Source organism: Heterocephalus glaber, unplaced genomic scaffold, assembly GCF_053883595.1.
Source record: "Heterocephalus glaber isolate CG9 unplaced genomic scaffold, H.glaber_assembly_v1.0 deba00001429, whole genome shotgun sequence".
Taxonomy (NCBI): domain Eukaryota; kingdom Metazoa; phylum Chordata; class Mammalia; order Rodentia; family Bathyergidae; genus Heterocephalus; species Heterocephalus glaber.
This window is the reverse complement of record NW_028258294.1, coordinates 891,358-907,612: the sequence shown is the minus strand read 5'-3', so window position 1 is coordinate 907,612 and position 16,255 is coordinate 891,358. Positions and strand designations below refer to the sequence as shown.

Here is a 16,255-nt window from a genome sequence, read left to right as displayed (position 1 = left end):
CCAAGATGGGGTTACTTTGGCTAGGTCAGGAGGACTATCCTCCTGACACATGCCAAGCCCTCCCCATGAGACTACCACCAATAACACCATTTTCCACAAAAGAAACTGCGTGGGAGAGGGCAGAACTGACATGAAAGGGTGCCCTCAAATTAAGACTCCATCCATGAAATGAACTGGAATATATAGAAAGCAAACCACAACCACACAAAACTACTGTGCTTTAAAAAAGAAAAAAAAAAAAAAGAAAGTACTACTACTGACGAAAATTCTCTCAAAAAACCCATCATAAAAATGGAAAAACTTATTAACACAAAACTGTAAATGGAATTAAATATTCTCAAATAAGAATTTGGGAGTATGGAAAATACCTTTATAAAAATTGAGACCATACATTGACCTCCCAAAAAAGAGTGATACAGTGGAAATTAAATGAGAACCAAACTAAGGATAAAAAGCAAAGAAAAAATCAGATTATATCAGAAAAAATAAATTGGAATCTGCCTCCCACAAGAGTCATGAAGATTCTCTCTGTGGCTTCCATTCTTTCTTCCTTTCATCACTCTTTCTCCAAATTTCTAGCTTCATCCTACTCTGCCCTGTGTTTATGAGGATAAACATCCCACCACTTCACTGTCATTGCAGTCATCTGCTGAAACCCCTCAGTGTCCCGACCCTGGAGCTTCCTCACCTTCAGGGTGGAGCACTTACACAATACAAAGAACATAAACTTATAGTTTTGTTGTGCTAAAAAGATCCTATCTGAAGAATCTCACTTTCCTTCTTTCTGTGTCCTCACTGCACCACTAACAACTAGGATTTTCAAGGGGTGATATTATAGGGGAGAAAAGGTAATATCTTCTACCCATCATAGGCTCATGGCTGACACTCCATAACAAAGACAAATTAGCAAAAACAAAAGAAAAGCATAACAAATTACTTAATGAAAGTTTTACATAAAATGAGAGTCAAAGACCCAGGGGGAAATTGTGTATTTTATGGACAGTAAAGGTTACGATCTAATATATCAAGGCCATTTTGTCCAAATTCCTCTGGAGTCCTTGTGTGCCACTTCTTTCGTCTGAGTATAAGATAAAACACCTGTCACAGGGAGATCTTCAGGGAGAAAGAAGAGGAAAGCTCAGAGAATGACCTTTCTGATCCTCAGGTTTTTTTCGGTTTCTCATAGCTTAATACTTTGGGGAATTATGTTCTGAGCCTTAATAGTATTCTTTATCATTTCTTCAACTCTACAGTAAGGCATAATTATTCAGATAAATGAAGCCTGTCAAGTAGAAATCTCCTAGATGAATGTGCAGGAATATCTAGAAGCTTAACATAGGCTGGGGGAGAAGACTTAAGGAGCACTGTGAAAAACCACACGAACTCAAGACTTAAGATCAGTGATAGGGCCAGGGATTTAGCTCAGTGGTTTCGCGGCCTGCTGTGTAAGCGCAAGGACCTGAGCTCGATCTCTGGTACCAAAAAAAAAAAAAAAAAAAAAATCAGTGATAGCTGAAACTGAACCATTACACATTATTTTATATTAACTTCACTTGAAGCTTTAGGAAAGCTTCTATTTGAGAATTTCCTCAGCAATCTTTTACCCTAAGTATCTTGCCTTTTCCCAGTGTGTTTGTGAGGCCATTCTTCCTTTCAACGCATTCTGGATCTTTTTCTCATTGCAGTTGAAGACTGATGAGTTGCTTCCTGGTTTGGTCCCACCATGGCTCTCATTGGAACTACTAGTCCTCTGCAGTTGCTTTGAGGTCACCAGTGTAGGTGGCCTGCCCTGCCCTCTACCAAGCACTTCTTTACCTCAGCCTATTGTAGAAAATCTTTGGCCTTCTGAACTCATAAACCCACATCATCAAGGACCTCAATGTCCAAGGGCCACATAATGACTTCTGGGTCCCCTAAAAAACAGACCATAGAAAACTAAGATCTATCATTTAGCCATTTCCCTTAACCATTCCTAGTCTACCACCTGCACACCTTGTAGGCAAAAGTGCCAGCCCAAATTCTGGGCTTCTCTGTGGGATTTACAAAGTCTTTGGACCATATGTGAGGAAAGCAGGGCACTAGATCATGTTTTACATCTTTAAGCTTCTATCGTACTGTCCACTGATCTACCACCATCTTCAGTGATTAATTCCAGAGAGAGGAAGGAAAGTCATGTACATGTAAACTTCACCTCTCTTCCTCTCTCTCTCACCTCTTCCACTCAACACCAGGTCTTTGGATTGCCTCTTCTCTCCAGGAAGTAAGTTTCTTATGTAATAGTCTCTTCTTTTCCTCATTTCAGGGTATTAGTCTAATCCTGAAAGAGGAAAAGAGACAATTAACAAGTCACGAAAATGCAACACGAGGTATTTGAAAATTGTGTTAGTTGTTTTTCTCTCATTGCTGAGACAAAATACCTGACATCCAAAGTTAAAGGGGAAGGGTTTATTTGGCTTACAGTTCATGGAGGTTTCAGGTCATAATCAGCTGGCTCCAAAGCAGGGTAGCAGAGACAGAACAGTTCATGACAGCAGAAGCAGCAAAAAGCAACAAGAGACCTTAATAGCATCTTTCTGCCCCTTCCCTCCCATCTAGACTACTGGGATTAGAATAGTGCCAAACCTCACATGTAGTTGTTTAGTAATCACACACCCTTTAATCCCAGCATCACATATTCCAGATTCAGCTACCTTCAAAAAGGTAGGATGAGGATTTGGGGGGACATCTGCACACAAGCCACAACAAAAATACTACCTCTGTTTCATACATAAAATATTAAGCCATCTGAGAGGCTCATGTTAAATACTAATTAAGGTGCCAGAGGGGTTTAGAAGAGTTCAAGGGAAAAGCAATCATTAGTGCTTAGATAGTTCAGGAAGTTGACATAAAGTTTGTGGAATTCAACCAAGGTTTTGAAAAATTCATATTCTTCAGAAAAGCAGGAAAACAAGCTGGAATTCCAGGAAGAAAAGTGAGGTAAGCAACAGGAAGGCACATGTGAAGTCTCACAGTTCACCAGCTCGGATGGAGCAAAGGGTTTGTTTAAGAGGAAAATGCAAGACAAGGTGAGAGAAGGCATTGATGCACAGGTTAAGATGGACTTTGAATGCCAGACTAGGCACTATCATAAATGCTGGCTTTTACATCCTCACAAATACCCAGTTAGGCAACAATTCCTGTATCACCATTATACACATAAGCATTCAGAAGCTCCAAGAGAGTAAGGGACTTGTGTAAGACCAAAGAGCCAGTAATTTGCAAAACCTCTATTTATCAAGTCAGAATTTTCATAAAGATTAACTTAGAGTTATTGGCAAACACTCATCTTTCTGCTGAGGAAAGCCTGCTATCCATATACGAGACATTTTCAGCTTCCCATCATACCACAGTGATACATGCACGCACATGTTTGTAGCATCATAATTTATAATAGCTAAATCCTGGAAACAGCCATATGCCCATCAATAGAAGAATGGATAAAGAAAATGTGATTTTTATATACAGTGGAATACTACTCTGCCATAAAGAAAGATAAACTTGAATCATTTGTAGGCAAATGAATACACCTTGAAACCATAACCTTAAGTGAAATAAACTGGACACACAAATTTAAGTATCATATTGTTTCTCTGGTGTGAGAAACCCAAAGGGTAAACAAGGGCACAATGAAGGATAGATATTGTGAAGTAGGAAGAATATGTTCAAATGGGAAGGTGTGTTAGTTACTTTTCTCTCCTTGCTGAAACAAAATACCCAACACCCAAAGTTGAAGGGGGAGAGGTTTATTTGGCTTACAGTTCATAGTGGTTTCAGTCCATAATTGGCTGGCTCCAAGGCAGGGTGGCAGAGAGGCAACAGTTCATGGCTGCAGAAGACAGCAAAAGCAACAAGGGGCTTTAACAGCACCTTCCTGCCCCTTTTATGTTATCCAGACAGCTTAGAGAAGGTAGCACTCACACCCTTAATTCTAGCATTGCACCATGAATCAATTCCAGTGTCACACACTCTAGATCCAGCCACCTCCAAAAAAGCCCCACCTCATATGCATGAAGCTTTGCGGGGGGCATCTAAACACGAGCCATAGCAGAAGGGGAAAAAAGGAGGGGGAGGAAGAAGGGAAGGAAGGGAAAAGAAAGAAAAGAGAATGGAAAGAAAACATTGGAAACAAAGCTTTTGTAAACGGGGTGGGGAAGAAGGGTTAAAGGGAGGGGAGAAAAATGGGAAAAAAGAAGAATTAAGATACATTAGGTATAGGTACAAATTCCCTATGATGAATGTGATCAATATGTATGACAAATAGTACTAATGAAAAAATAAATTTAAAAAAGAAAAGAAAAAAGAGATGAAGGGACAGGGGCTGGAAGAGGGGGAGAGATGAAAAAAGGAATTAAGATGTATTATGTACATGTACCAACTCCACACAAGGAATGTGAACATTATGTACTGCAAACATGTACTAATAAAAAAAAATTTAAGTAAAAAAAAAAGGCATTTAAAGCCTCACCAACACATACACACACACACACACACACACACACACGGAGTCACTCTAAGGACAATATAAATTATTTTTTCAGTTTGAACTTTCATATGTGTGTTGTGGGCATGATAGATATTATTGTTATCAACAACTGAAGCCAAACTGAGTTTCTCCCTCAGTATTCCCTAGAATGTAGTTTCCTAAGCAAAGGCCTTTCCCCTATGCCAGAGGCTCTGAAAACATGACCACGTGAGGTAAAATCATTGCTGTTGTAAGCTTCAATTTACTTTGAAATGTCATTAAAAATTGCTTCTGTCAGAGTGCAGATCTTGGAAATGAGATAGGTTTATAGAGGTGTTACAGGAGTTAATGGGCAATCACTGCTGCAGTCCATGGACAAAAACAAGATAGAGAGCCCAGCACAGGTGTGTTTGGACAGGAGACAAACAAAAGATGTGGGGGAACTATCAGCACCTGAGTGACGGATTATATGCTTAGAGGGAACCCAGCTAACACACAGTCCTTGCCACCTCCACTCTATGCTATCAACTACCTCTATGATGGGTAAAGCTCTCAGTGTGATACTCTTATTCAACAGCTTCACTTCGAAACTGATACAGGTGTAGGAGTCCTTGAGGTAGTAACACTCTCAATTTCCCTAACCTAATTACAGTTAGTGCATCACAATTAGGTCAAGTGTATCATCTTTTGATCCTAATCAATCTCCAGCCTAGAGGTGTGGACTTTTTATTCACATTTCTATCGCTTCCTTCTCAGTGCTTAGTTTTAGCTTTTTCTCTAAAACTTGTCAGAAAATGGGGCAGAATTCTCAACTGACTCTTAATGGACTATGTGTTCTCTCTTCTTTTTTAAGCCCATTTATTTATATTAATCATAGGTATAAGAATAAACCCTCACTTCCATGCACCATGCAAATGGATTTGCGTCAATGAGCAAAGTGTACTAAATGTCAGTGATTTAAACAAATATTCACAATGAGATTCTTCCCACTCTCTATGTGGAGTGCCACATAGAGAAGGGAATCCTAGTTATGGATGTTTGTGTGAAGACACTGCTTGTACCTGGAGCTCCCTCCAGCTCCCAAATTCTGTAAGGCAGGCTAATACACTCAGGTTTGACACAGTGCTGCCTATGCATTTATCATTTTCTGTACTAGACTGTAGTGCAAAATGAGCCCCTTTCCAATTCATGTCCCCAAAGAAATTCTGCCTATCCACAGGTGTGTACGGGCACATTATTGCCTTTTTAAATTCTGGAGCATTTTGTACAACTGCTACAACTTGAGTTTCTATTTGATGTCAATTCCTCTTGTACAGACAGTCCTCAAAACATTCTGCTTTCTACACCTTTGCACATTTTTCACCTCAATGCCCACAGCACTGCTTTCCTAGAACTTATACCCTCTGAAGCCATCCATAAGTATCCCCAGAGGAATAAAAATTTTTCTCTGTCTGTGTTCTAATCATACATTATATATGCAGCAGTCACTCCTTATCCTCAGCTCTGCAGTTTCAGTTGGCCATGGCCACCAACAGTCTGAAAATAATATTAAATAGAAATTTCCAGAAATAAATGATTCATAAATTTTAAACTGTGTGCCATTCCAGGTAGAGTGATGAAATAACTGTGCTATTTTGAACCACCTAAAATATAAAGCATCCAGTAGCACATATATATACTGCTCTAGTTACTTAGTTGATCTCGGTCATCAGACAGACTGACTCAGTATTATGGCTTACATTTAGATGTCTCCCTAAAGCCTCATGCAGTCATACGTGGGGCTTTTTGGAGCTGGTTGGATCTAGGGTCTGTGATGCTAGGATCAAGGATGTGATGGTAAGACTGATTCATGGTACTATGCGAGGAATAAGGCTGCTTCACACTGGGTGTGCCCTGTCATGCCCGAAGGGTGGGTAGCCCAAATAGGATATAAGAGAAAGAGGGTGGCTACTTACCGCTGCTTGCCGCTTGCTGCTTGCTACTTTGCTGCTTTGCTGCCTTCCTGCCTTCTGCCCTCCATGAACTTTTTCTCCTCTGTGATGGCCCTCTGCCATGCCACCCTGCCTGGGATCCAGCCAACTATGAAGTGAAACCTCTACAAACTGTGAGCTACAATAAACTTTTCCTCCTTTAACTTTGGGTGTCAGGTATTTTGTCTCAGCAACAAGAAAAGGAACTAAGACATCCAGTAAGTATCACAGGGTGTGTGCTCAAGTAGCTCTTATGTTACTTAATGATTGCAAATCATGAGAGTAAAGATACTGTCAATTCAGATATGCCAAAGAGAAATCATAAAATGCTTCCTTTTAGTGAAAAGGTAAAAGTACAATAAAATCTTTCAAAGCAAGAGGCCATGTTTACATACCTTTTACTATAGTGTAGTTATAACTGTTCTAGTTTATTATTGTTGCATGAATCTCTTACTGTGCCAAATTTATAAATTAAGCATTATCACAGGTATGGACGTATAAGAAAAAACACAGCATGTTTAGGGTTTGGTACAATCTATAGTTTCAAGTATACACTGAGATCTTGGAACTTATTCCTTAAAAATAAAGAGGGACTACTATACCATCAACCTTTAAAGTAATCTTCATACTGGATTAGAATTGTCTACATGTTCATTTCAAGACATTTAGATGAGACTGGGTGCATTAGGGGTGATATGTCCATGGACATCAAGAGACATTTAGGTGCTTGAGAACTGGGTCTGTATTAGTCAGGATTGCCAAGCAAATGGAAGCAACAGAATGTGTATAAACAGATAATCCTTGACTTATATTGGGGTTAAATCTCAACAAATCCACTGTAAATTAAAAATACCTTAAGTCAGGGCCAGGGATTTAGCTCAGTGGTTTCACCACCTGCTGCGCAAGCTCAAGGACCCAAGTTTGATCACCGGTACCAAAAAAAACACCTTAAGTCAAAAATGGATTTATTACACCTAACCTTCCAAACATCACAGCTTAACAATACAGTACACTGACCTGGTACACAGTACACTTTATCAGTTGTTTAATCCTTGCAAGATTGTGTGGCTGGTTGGAAACTACAGCTTACTGCTGCTGCCCAGCATTGCATGACAGTATTGTACCACATATCACTAAATTGGTAGAAGATCAGAAATCAAAATTCAAAGTACAGGGCCAGGAATTTAGCTCAGTGGTTCCGCTGCCTGCCTCGCAAGCACAAGGTCCTGAGTTCAATCCCCAGTAGCAAAATTTAAAAAAACCTCAAAGTACAGTTTCTACTGAACGTGTATCATTTTCAAATTGAAAATTTGTAAGTCTAACTATCATTCAGTCAGAGACTGTATATACACATAAATGTTTTTGTTGATTTATTTTAAGGAACCAGCTCACACAATTGTGGAGGCTTGGTGAGTCCAGCTGGAGACTCAGGAAAGAGGTTAAGTTCAAATCCGAAGTGGTCTTTTAACAGAATCCCCTCTTGCTCGTGAGGGTTCAGCCTTTTCTTTGATTTGGGACTTCAACTATTGGATGAGTCCTACCTACATTATGGAAGGCAATCTGTTTTACTCAAAGTTCACTGATTTAAATGTAAATCTCATCCAAAAACAGTCTCACAGAAATATCCAGAATACTGTTTGACCAAATATCTGGGTACTGTGGCCCTGCAAAGTTGACAAATAAAATAAACCATAATAGGGACTTTGTCCCATTTGCCTTTGACATCTTCAGCACTGTGCAAAGAGTTAATACACAGAGTGTTTGTTGAAGGAATTATGTTCAACGAATAGAGAAGCTACACTGGAGACTTGAAACATCCTACTGAACGTAGGTTTAGTATGATCTAGACATTTTCTCTTTCTTGATTTCTCAGTTAAATTAACAAAAAACCCAGTTACAATGTTCTGTTTAGTAAGTGATAAAAAAATCTGGACTTGTTGGCAAAATGTTAAGAAAAAAAATCCTGTGAAGAGAAAAATAAGCCTCTGTCCTAGAGTTAAAAAGGACACATCATTCCATTTCTAAACCTGTGACCACATAATATTTTCTGTCATGGCTTTTCTCCTTCACTGGGACCCTGGATAGGCACAGAGACTGCAATCACCAGGGACTCCTAAGCCACACGAACCAGAGATAGAGATTGTGCCTTACAGTATGAAGGTTTGTCCAATAAATTCAGGAAGGCCATTTACCCACTTCCTCATCCCTTGATCTATACAGAATTCTTCAAACTTGACATATGGCCTTAAATCCCAGGTAAGAAGATAGAGGGCTAGAGGTGCATGAATTATCCTATTATACTTAAAAGAAATAGAATGTCCTTGAAAGACCTTAATGGCATCATAACAGAGAGACACATAAAAGTATTATTCTAATGAGCAATAGAGAAAATGGTCCTGGAGTTGCTTGGGGGAGTTATTTATTTGATTTACTACAGCCAATTTTTTTTTTGCTTAAATTCTTTTATTGGTACATTTTAGGTATACAATATGTTTACATTTATCATTGGATGCTTGTACCTGTACATGACATATCTTGATTCTTATTTTTTCCCCATTCCCTGTGCTCCCTTCCCTATTCACAAAGACTTTGTTTCCATTTTTTCCTTTTATCATAAATTTTTCCTTTCCCTTCTTTCCTTACTCCTTCCCCTCCCACTTCCTCTACCCCTTTGGATCTTTTCTACCTATTTCAAATTATCAGTTATTCGTTTTAATCATTTTAATCCTTATTTACACTTTCAGTTTCTTACACCAGAGAAACTATTCAGTATTTACACGTGTGTCCTATTTATTTCACTTAAGAGTATGGCCTCAATGTGCATCCATTTGGCAATAAATGACTCTAGTTTCTTATTCTTTATGGCTGAGTAGCACTTCATTTTATAAAAAAAAAACCCACATCTTCTTTATCCAGTTTCCAGTTGATGGACACTTGGGCTGTTTCCAAGCTTTAGCTATTACAAACTTACTACAGCCATTTTTTTTTTGGTACCGGGGATTGAACTCGGGTCCTTGTGCTTGACTACAGCCATTTTTAATGATAGTGGTGAACTGAACTCCTTCCTTGGGACTCATTTCTGTGATTTTGATAGAGACCCATAATTTTCAAGAAGGGCAAAGTAGGGATGGGTATTTAGCTCAGTGGCACCGCTCCTGCCTCACAAGCACAAGGTCTTGAGTTCAATCCCTGGTACCAAAAAAAAAAAAAAAAAAGGCAAAGTATCTGAGCACTTCTTCCTTCACTCAAAATACATTTATTGAGGCCTTATTCTGGGTCATGAAGATACAAAGAGGAATATGACCCAGCTCCTATCTTGAAGTGTCAAGTCTATTGGAGGGAAGCAACTACATATAAATGGCTTTAGTAGCATTATTTATGGGAAAAAAACCCCTGGAAACCAATCAAATCTCTTCATCAAAAACAGAATACAAAAAGTTTTCAAGTAGGCCCACAGTCCCTAAACTCTGAAAACTAAGTGCCTCCACAACTTATTTGGAAGTAAAGCCTGAAAAGAACTAACATGAGGCTATTTAATTCTTTATTATTCTACCTAGTATGACTATTTTCTACATTTTGATTAGAAATATTCATGTCTTGGACCAGGGATGTAGCTCAGTGGTGCTGTGCCTGCCTACCAAGTGCAAAGTCCTGAGTTTGATCCCCAGTACCACGAAAAAAAAAAAAAAGAGAAAAGAAAAAGAAATATTCATGTGTTTAATTACAAGAAGCTTCTCCAGATGCTATTAGGGGGAGTGGTCATGTATAATTAATGGAATATATATATCTCCTTTATAAAAACAAACAAAAAAGTCTATATTTGGAAACATATCTGGAATCCAGGGATTAGAACTGAAGACTTGAGGATCTGTATACTTAAACACTGGGATTCCACTGCAATGGAAATAAGTTACAGTTACATATATCGAAACGGATGCATCTTAAAAGCATGAATGAAAGTAAATCACAGAAGAAAATACCCAGCATAATACATGTTATATAAAGTTCAAATCCTACCAAACTCAACACTATATTGGTTAGGAGTGCACACATTTTATAAGTACCACCCATAAATAAAGCAGTCATAAGCAGATTATAAATGGCTCCGCTCTCAGGGCAGGCACCCACAATTTGAAAGTGATAGGGTAGGAGGTGCCTTGGCTATACACTGGCACAAATGCTCATTGAGGCTTTTACAAGGCAGGCTCCCCACTTGGGTTTGGGAAAGGCCCACTGGGGTGTGGGATGGGCTTGTAGGCCCTGTGACTGGGAGCCTTCTTTTCCGAAGTTATAGTATTGACAGTGTCCAACAAGACTGTTCACTCAGTTTTTGAGGTTTTTCCCTTCTTTTGCCTGAGATTTAACTTCAAATCCCCTGAACTGAAATGCAGTTGGTTCAAATAGGAGCTGACAACAGGGAGTGAGCTAAAAATAAAGACTGCAGTTATATAGGGAGCTTTGATGAGAAAGGATGCAATTAATAATCTCCACTCAACAGGAAGTCAAGGTATAGATGATTCATCTCTAAGTTTACAATCGACTTTATGGGAACATCAAACAATTATGAAGATTGCTAATGAAAAGGCAAAGCAACTTGATATTCAAAACTGTTTGCCTCCTTAAAAGCTAATCACAATTTCTACTCGCTGCCACCCCACTTCATCATACTTTCATACACAGAACCCACCTTACTGAATCTGATTGTAATGGACAGAGCCTGAAGATGTAACTGCAGAATTCTGAAATGCCCTAAGTTTTAGAGTTAGATGCCAGTGCCACTGGCAGTAATCAGGGGACATTAAGATAGGATAGAGAACAGTGGATGATGAAAAATACTTATTATACAGTCCTGACTGTAACTCACTGCAGATTTTCATCCACTCGTTCTTTCCTTAGACAATGTTCTAAGCATTGTGCTAGGCACTGGAGGATAAAATGTTGAATGTGGTCCTTGCCCTTGGAGGAGCTCTCTGATAGAAAAGGATGCAAAGAAAAGAACTGATGATTATAAGCAAAATAATGAGTGCTGCCACAGAATACACAAAAAGAGCCACCTACTGGATAAATCTAGAACCACCAGATTCATAAAATGTGACTGCTGCTCCTTGGACATGTCCATTAGGAATACTGAGGGTGCTGCTGAAATCCAAGCAAAAGCTGGCTGAGAGCAGGAAAGACTCCTTTAAGATGGTATTGACCTGAATTTCAGAATAATGAGTAGATCTGGCTGAGTAAAAGAGGGAGATATTTTATTCTTCATGAAATAAGATTTATCCTTCAGGTGTAGGCTTTAATCATAAAAATGTCTTGTCTACTTTCTGTCAATTCCTTTCATAGTCTTTTCTTTTGCAGTACAATAGGTTGAAGCCAGGGATGCTTTATCACTGAGCTACATCCTCAGCCCTGTATAGTTTTTATTTTGAGATAAGTAGCCCAGGATAGCCTTGAACTTGAGATACTCCTGTCTCAGTCTCCTAAGTAGATGGTATTATAGGCATGTGCCAATGACCTTCACTCTTGAGAAAATTTCAGTTGCTGGGCAAACTCCATTTTGGAAGGGAGAAAATTGCATAAAATTTAACAGATGAGGCATACGTAACTACCCAGGGAAACATGGAATATGAAAGTCTATGAGGGAACAATACATTTAAAAAATAATAAAAACAGCTTCCATTACCTAAGTGCCAACTCTGTACCAAGCCCCAAACAAGGCATTTTATAAATAAATGACATCCTAACAAATCCTTGAAAAGCCCTAAGCGATGTGTTTTATAGACATTTTCACTGAGACTCAAGTAATTATTTTACCTGCCCAAAGTCACAAAGATAGCAGGTGGAACACTTATTTTTTTTTTCAAAGTTTTGCTGTTGTGGAAACAAAACAAATGAAGAAATGGTAAAGCTTTAAGAAATCAGATCAAGTTGCCCCATTCCAGACCTCTCCAATTATAGTTTTGCAGGGGATCCCATTCATCCTCCCACCTTCCATGAGTACTGAAGGACTCACTCCTCCATCCACAGGTGAAGGACAGTAAAGTAGTGGCCTTGTGTCTCTGAAGATACACTTCATTTTTTTATCATTCTTAGGTTCTTTTATTGGTACATTTTAGGTATACAATACATTTATATTTATCATTGGGTGCTTGTACCTGAACATGCTGTATCTCGGTTCTTATTTTTTCCCCATTACCTGTGTGCCCTTCACCCCCTCCAACCTTCCCTATTTACATAGACTTCATTTCCTTTTTTTTTTCCTTTTCTCATAATTTTTCCTTTACCTTCTTTCCTTTCCCCTTCCTCTCCCATCACCCCTACCCCTTTGGACTTTTCTGCCTATATTAAATTATCAATTATTCATTTTAATCATTTTAACCCTTATTTATACTTTCAGTTTCTCACACTAGAGAAAATATTTGGTATTTACATATGTGTGTCCTATTTATATCACTTAAGAGTATGGCCTCAATGTGCATCCATTTGGCAATAAATGACTCTAGTTTCTTATTCTTTATGGCTGAGTAGAACTTCATTTTAAAAAACCCACATCTTCTTTATCCAGTTTCCAGTTGATGGACACTTGGGCTGTTTCCAAGCTTTAGCTATTACAAACTTACTACAGCCATTTTTTTTTTGGTACCGGGGATTGAACTCGGGTCCTTGTGCTTGACTACAGCCATTTTTAATGATAGTGGTGAACTGAACTCCTTCCTTGGGACTCATTTCTGTGATTTTGATAGAGACCCATAATTTTCAAGAAGGGCAAAGTAGGGATGGGTATTTAGCTCAGTGGCACCGCTCCTGCCTCACAAGCACAAGGTCTTGAGTTCAATCCCTGGTACCAAAAAAAAAAAAAAAAAAGGCAAAGTATCTGAGCACTTCTTCCTTCACTCAAAATACATTTATTGAGGCCTTATTCTGGGTCATGAAGATACAAAGAGGAATATGACCCAGCTCCTATCTTGAAGTGTCAAGTCTATTGGAGGGAAGCAACTACATATAAATGGCTTTAGTAGCATTATTTATGGGAAAAAAACCCCTGGAAACCAATCAAATCTCTTCATCAAAAACAGAATACAAAAAGTTTTCAAGTAGGCCCACAGTCCCTAAACTCTGAAAACTAAGTGCCTCCACAACTTATTTGGAAGTAAAGCCTGAAAAGAACTAACATGAGGCTATTTAATTCTTTATTATTCTACCTAGTATGACTATTTTCTACATTTTGATTAGAAATATTCATGTCTTGGACCAGGGATGTAGCTCAGTGGTGCTGTGCCTGCCTACCAAGTGCAAAGTCCTGAGTTTGATCCCCAGTACCACGAAAAAAAAAAAAAAGAGAAAAGAAAAAGAAATATTCATGTGTTTAATTACAAGAAGCTTCTCCAGATGCTATTAGGGGGAGTGGTCATGTATAATTAATGGAATATATATATCTCCTTTATAAAAACAAACAAAAAAGTCTATATTTGGAAACATATCTGGAATCCAGGGATTAGAACTGAAGACTTGAGGATCTGTATACTTAAACACTGGGATTCCACTGCAATGGAAATAAGTTACAGTTACATATATCGAAACGGATGCATCTTAAAAGCATGAATGAAAGTAAATCACAGAAGAAAATACCCAGCATAATACATGTTATATAAAGTTCAAATCCTACCAAACTCAACACTATATTGGTTAGGAGTGCACACATTTTATAAGTACCACCCATAAATAAAGCAGTCATAAGCAGATTATAAATGGCTCCGCTCTCAGGGCAGGCACCCACAATTTGAAAGTGATAGGGTAGGAGGTGCCTTGGCTATACACTGGCACAAATGCTCATTGAGGCTTTTACAAGGCAGGCTCCCCACTTGGGTTTGGGAAAGGCCCACTGGGGTGTGGGATGGGCTTGTAGGCCCTGTGACTGGGAGCCTTCTTTTCCGAAGTTATAGTATTGACAGTGTCCAACAAGACTGTTCACTCAGTTTTTGAGGTTTTTCCCTTCTTTTGCCTGAGATTTAACTTCAAATCCCCTGAACTGAAATGCAGTTGGTTCAAATAGGAGCTGACAACAGGGAGTGAGCTAAAAATAAAGACTGCAGTTATACAGGGAGCTTTGATGAGAAAGGATGCAATTAATAATCTCCACTCAACAGGAAGTCAAGGTATAGATGATTCATCTCTAAGTTTACAATCGACTTTATGGGAACATCAAACAATTATGAAGATTGCTAATGAAAAGGCAAAGCAACTTGATATTCAAAACTGTTTGCCTCCTTAAAAGCTAATCACAATTTCTACTCGCTGCCACCCCACTTCATCATACTTTCATACACAGAACCCACCTTACTGAATCTGATTGTAATGGACAGAGCCTGAAGATGTAACTGCAGAATTCTGAAATGCCCTAAGTTTTAGAGTTAGATGCCAGTGCCACTGGCAGTAATCAGGGGACATTAAGATAGGATAGAGAACAGTGGATGATGAAAAATACTTATTACACAGTCCTGACTGTAACTCACTGCAGATTTTCATCCACTCGTTCTTTCCTTAGACAATGTTCTAAGCATTGTGCTAGGCACTGGAGGATAAAATGTTGAATGTGGTCCTTGCCCTTGGAGGAGCTCTCTGATAGAAAAGGATGCAAAGAAAAGAACTGATGATTATAAGCAAAATAATGAGTGCTGCCACAGAATACACAAAAAGAGCCACCTACTGGATAAATCTAGAACCACCAGATTCATAAAATGTGACTGCTGCTCCTTGGACATGTCCATTAGGAATACTGAGGGTGCTGCTGAAATCCAAGCAAAAGCTGGCTGAGAGCAGGAAAGACTCCTTTAAGATGGTATTGACCTGAATTTCAGAATAATGAGTAGATCTGGCTGAGTAAAAGAGGGAGATATTTTATTCTTCATGAAATAAGATTTATCCTTCAGGTGTAGGCTTTAATCATAAAAATGTCTTGTCTACTTTCTGTCAATTCCTTTCATAGTCTTTTCTTTTGCAGTACAATAGGTTGAAGCCAGGGATGCTTTATCACTGAGCTACATCCTCAGCCCTGTATAGTTTTTATTTTGAGATAAGTAGCCCAGGATAGCCTTGAACTTGAGATACTCCTGTCTCAGTCTCCTAAGTAGATGGTATTATAGGCATGTGCCAATGACCTTCACTCTTGAGAAAATTTCAGTTGCTGGGCAAACTCCATTTTGGAAGGGAGAAAATTGCATAAAATTTAACAGATGAGGCATACGTAACTACCCAGGGAAACATGGAATATGAAAGTCTATGAGGGAACAATACATTTAAAAAATAATAAAAACAGCTTCCATTACCTAAGTGCCAACTCTGTACCAAGCCCCAAACAAGGCATTTTATAAATAAATGACATCCTAACAAATCCTTGAAAAGCCCTAAGCGATGTGTTTTATAGACATTTTCACTGAGACTCAAGTAATTATTTTACCTGCCCAAAGTCACAAAGATAGCAGGTGGAACACTTATTTTTTTTTTTCAAAGTTTTGCTGTTGTGGAAACAAAACAAATGAAGAAATGGTAAAGCTTTAAGAAATCAGATCAAGTTGCCCCATTCCAGACCTCTCCAATTATAGTTTTGCAGGGGATCCCATTCATCCTCCCACCTTCCATGAGTACTGAAGGACTCACTCCTCCATCCATAGGTGAAGGACAGTAAAGTAGTGGCCTTGTGTCTCTGAAGATACACTTCATTTTTTTATCATTCTTAGGTTCTTTTATTGGTACATTTTAGGTATACAATACATTTATATTTATCATTGGG

The 16,255-nt window shown here is 38.7% G+C and overlaps 1 long non-coding RNA gene across 6 annotated transcripts in view; it reads right to left on the bottom strand.

Annotated features, from left to right (window-relative positions):
* Positions 1–16,255, bottom strand: part of LOC147827836 (uncharacterized) — a 92,082-nt gene that overhangs the window by 29,350 nt on the left and 46,477 nt on the right. For 5 of the 6 annotated variants that reach the window (XR_015451593.1, XR_015451584.1, XR_015451590.1 and 2 more), the window contains one exon: positions 2,213–2,317. This is a non-coding gene — a long non-coding RNA (uncharacterized LOC147827836). Of the gene's footprint in view, positions 1–291; positions 2,318–16,255 lie in introns of those variants that run through there. The other variant, XR_015451585.1, reaches the window with a different exon arrangement.